We start from the raw sequence: 5,246 nt of genomic DNA on the forward strand, positions 1-5,246 counted from the left end.
TTCACAATTCCATATCCGAAGAGAAAAAAAATAAATTATGGGCAACCAACAAAGTGCAGGGAAGAGCTGTAAGTACTGCAAATTAACAATAGTGACTGAATTATATTGTCAAGAAGGGGTTTAGATATATAGTTTTTGCTATATAAGTATCACAAAAAACTGGTAAAAAATGTTTATATGAGTCAACAATACAGTAAGCAAACTAGGCATAAAACAAGCACAAGTCTTAGTCTACTTGGGCCTAACCCATAGTTAGCCTGATTGGAGAAATACAAACATAAAAGCGCTAGTGATAATTTGAAGCCTTTCAGCTCAAGTTGGACATGCAAACAATCGGTGGTAGCAGAGTTAATGATGGAAAGAGAGAGTGAGAAGATTACCACTGTTGCAGCATAGAGGAGGATAGGGAGGTTTTCTGAGGTTGAAGGCTGGAGCCCCGGTTTCTTACCATTCGATCAATTGAGGAGATGAGTGAATATGTCGATAGGAAAGTATAACGGTGTGGGACTGACCTCACGAAAAAATAAGGACTGAACTGCGTCATGTTGTGTTGAATCACCTTGTAATGTCACACAGCCCTAAGGAGAGTTCATTGTTCTCACTGTCCACCTGACATTTCCCTAAGGTACACAGCCATTGAATTCCCATAATAGTATGTTTTCATGAGCACTGATTGTAGTTGAAACTCCATCGCCTTACAAATTATTGACCATCTCACTTGCATTCTTGTTCCCACCAACACGGTGAATTTGTTGTTATAGTAGGGTTGTAGGCGTGTTTCTTTTAATACTTAGTGAAGACATAAAACTATATGTAGCACTCTTTCCCAATTCTTCCTCTGATCTTTGTTTTGGTTGGAGTAGACCATCTAAAAAATTGGATGTATACAGAACATCCAGAACTGTCTAACTCTTGAAACTCTTGACATATTCAGAACAACCTCTTCCCTGGAGTTTTCTCAAACGATTCTACAAACCATTATGCTAACATTCTTCTTTTCCGCAAATGTCTATAATTGTACCAGCTTAAGGCATCTTCTTCTAACCTCATTGTTACTAGATCCATTCGAGCTGATGGATTGTAATGTGAAATCTAAAAACATCTCTCAGCTATTGCTAACCAACCGTACGGATTCGAACCTCCAAAGATCGAAATTTCTACTTTGCGAAATAATGCTTCTTGACCTTCCGACATCTTTTCTAAGGACAGATAATGTACCTAATGATTCATTCTAATGACCTCACCTTCCTTTGCGAAATATGAAAATCTCAGTACGGTATATACCGTAATTAACTGAGCCTAACCCAACGCAAAGATGATGGATTCCTTAACATCACAGTTAAATCCCAATCCCACAAGAATTACAAGCCCACTTGTTTATTGCACGTAAGAATTTGTTACAATCTCTAACTAACTCTCGCGCCAACTCTAACGGCTTTCCCTCTCCATCAACTCCAACAGAATGTCTCGACTCATCTTTCCTCTAATTAGTCTCTTGCGGTAGTAAGCTCTCCATGGCTTATCTACTTTCAAAAGATCAAGCTGAGTCTCTTACAATGCACAATGAAGATAAAAAAAATCAGACGACAAGCGAAAACAATACCTTCCAACCGTTAGTTTTGGCAACGTTCTTAAACTTGTGTAATTGTATAGTTCTTCTAAGCACTTGGATTCGTGATATTGCTGCGGAATGGAATCCCACAAATCCATTTGCGTTGCCTCTTTGCGTGTTTTCACTAAAACATCAAAACATAGATACATATGTAATCTACAAAACTAAGAACGTTAATACGTAGAGTTGATTGATTCTAAAAGTCAAAAGATTTGTTAAATTTTTAAAAGACTTCTAAAAAGAATTTCATATTTAAAATAAATTATGGAAATTCTATGGTTCAAGGATTTTAAGAACATAGAAGAAATATCCAATATTTTAAAGTTTTTTTATAAATAAAATTGTTTAGAATTCAAACCCTGGTTTGATGGAAACTTGAAATAATTAAAAACCAAATTTTGATTAACAAGAGATGTTGTAAGTCATTAAAAATTATCAAAGTATTAACACTAGATTTTAGTAAAAATATTAGAATCCATTAATCAATAACAGTAGAACTTGAAAATTTTAACAACCTTTACAAATTCATATCCATATACACATCATTTTGTCTTATCAGTTTTTAACTTATTTATAATACCATGCAATCAAATCATAAACGACATAGTTATGTCATATATACACATATATGGATAAATATAATGTATACTTTTAATTATGAAAAATTAAAAGTTTTTTTTCAAAAAAATGACAAAAATTTTGAAAATAAATATTGAGATTCAGATTTATTCTCTTAATGCAGGTCAACTTTCTATACATGGGTGATTGATTGGACTTTATATCTTTGCTTTAACTTTATTTATTTTAAATATTTTAAACTTTACCAATTATGATGTAGTTTTTTTTTTAAAATGTAAAACCTACATCAAATTTTTTTTAATTCTTATCAATTATGCTTTGACTGAATTTTAAAGCTACATCAAAAATTTAAAGCAAATCTTTTTAATGTATTTTAGGCAAAAAAAAATCACATCTTTTTTATAGGCTATAGAATCTGCAAAATGAAAAAAAAAACTATCTATAATATTAAATAAATAGATAATCATAATAAAATCATATAAGTATTCAAATTTAATTTTGGGTGTTTTTAAATTATTAAAATATTTTAAACAACACAAATATTATTTACATATCACATTTTAAATAGGGATAATTTGCAAAATACCATATTTAGGATTTGAAATTTGAAAAATGCATTGATTCTAATTTTTTTTTGAAAAATACACTTTCTTTAATGTGAATTTACTTTTTACCCCAATTTAGTATTTAAATAATTAATATACAAATTCGTAATTAATAAGAATATTATAATTATTGATGTTTAAGATAAATATGTGTTTAAAGATGAATATGTTACAATAACAAAGATACTAGATTTGACCCGCGCTTTTAAAGCGCAGGTTTATTTTCCTTTATTTTTTTTAAATTGACAAATATTTAATAAATATCATATTTTCATATATTTGTTTTTTTTTATAAAAGACTTAAGTTTTTTATCTTTCTTTATCGTGTTTCATTTTAAATGAGTATATGCCTGATCACAATATCCGGACCCGAAGAACCAACCCAAAACCGACCCAAAAATCAGGGTCCCGAACCCGATCAGACCTGGGGTAAATATCCGAATGAATTCTAAATTGTTATATCTGAAGAACCGATCCGAACCCGATCCGAACCGAGAACCAAATGAGTACCCGAAGATACCCCAAATTTGTATATATATCTAAAAATATATGTTATAATTATATTTATAATTATTTTAATATTTTAAATTAATATCATAAGTTAACTATAATAGTCATTTTTAGTACTTTTGAGTATTTTTGGATAAAATATGATAGTTTGGATAAAAGTTTACCCAAAAAAAGGTATAGAATGGATATTTTTGGTTACTTTTGAGTAATTTGGATACAAAAATTTGAACCGAATCGGATACTTTGGTTACTCTGATGTTAAGTAAGGAGGATGGAGGCTTGGACTTCAAAGACCTTACGGATTTTAATACGGCAATGCTTGGAAAGCAGCTATGGCGACTGATTGAGAAACCCAAGACTTTATTCTCACGGGTCTTTAAAGGACGGTACTTTAGGAATGCTTCACCCCTAGAACCGATCCGATCATACTCTCCGTCGTATGGCTGGAGGAGTATTATCTCTGCTAGATCTCTGGTTAGCAAAGGACTAATCAAAAGGGTGGGAACAGGATCTTCTATCTCAGTATGGAATGATCCATGGATCCCATCCACTCGCCCGAGACCAGCAAACAAAAATCTTCACACTAACTACCCAGATCTTACAGTGGATTCTTTAATTGATTCAACTACAAGAACTTGGGATTCGCAGGCACTTCGGACTTTGGTAGATCCTCAGGATGTACAAATTATTGAAAGTATACCGCTTAGCAGGAACCGATTGGAGGATAGGGATGGATGGCATTTCACAAACAACGGAAAATATACGGTGAAGTCAGGATACCAAGTAGAGAGAGTTTATCCTGATAAGGAGAAACCATTAGCAGTATTTGGACCTTCAGTTGATGCTTTGAAATCATTTTGCTGGAAAGTAAGATGCCCACCAAAGCTTAAACATTTCCTATGGCAATTGGTATCAGGGTGCATAGCAGTGAGAAAGAATTTGCAGGCAAGAGGGATAAAAGGGGACATATGTTGTGATAGGTGCGGCGCTCCCGAAGAATCCATAAATCATGTGTTTTTTGAGTGTCCACCAGCGCGTCAGGTATGGGCTCTTTCGCAGATCCCTTCCAGTCCAGCTATTTTCCCTTATCAAGGTCTTTTTACAAATATGGATTATTTATTTTGGAGAATTGATCCGAAGATGGAAACTTATCAGTATGCTTGGATTCTATGGTACATCTGGAAAGGAAGGAATAATAAGGTTTTCAGTAACTTAGATGTGGATCCGAGAGATACTTTGAAACTGGCAGAGACAGAATCAACACTTTGGATGGAGGCACAAAACGCAGATACACAGAATTTGGTGCGACAAGTTGAGGTAGTACCACAGACGGCAATACCAGGACGTTGGTGTTTCATAGATGGTTCGTGGAAAGACAAAGACAGTTTCTCCGGCCAAGGTTGGTATAGTACTTTAGAAGGTTTCGACAGTTTGATGGGAGCACGGAATGTCAGAGCAAGTCTTTCTCCCCTCCACTCGGAGGTAGAGGCTCTGATATGGGCAATGGAAAGTATGAAAAATTTGCGTCAGTTCAGGGTTACGTTTGCAACGGATTGTTCTCAATTGGTAAAGATGGTTTCGGAACCAGAGGAATGGCCAGCTTTTGCAAGTTATTTGAAAGATATAAAGACCCTTAAAGACGGTTTCATCAACTCAGACATTATTCATGTACCAAGACAGCAGAATATGCAGGCGGATCGACTAGCACGTAGTGCCAGGACACAACCGTTTTTTGTTGTTCACATGGATGCAGAGTTGCCGGCATGGTTTTCAGTGACCGGATGAGAGTGTGTTTGTTTTTCTGCTGATGACAAAAAAAAAAAAAAAAGGTTACTCTGAGTATAAATAACCGAACCCGTTTTAGATATTTTGGTTATTTGGTTATTTTTCAGGTTCTTATGCATGAGAACCGAACCCACCCGGACCCGGAAAGATCTGAC

Source organism: Raphanus sativus, chromosome 5 (genome assembly GCF_000801105.2).
Source record: "Raphanus sativus cultivar WK10039 chromosome 5, ASM80110v3, whole genome shotgun sequence".
Classification (NCBI taxonomy): domain Eukaryota; kingdom Viridiplantae; phylum Streptophyta; class Magnoliopsida; order Brassicales; family Brassicaceae; genus Raphanus; species Raphanus sativus.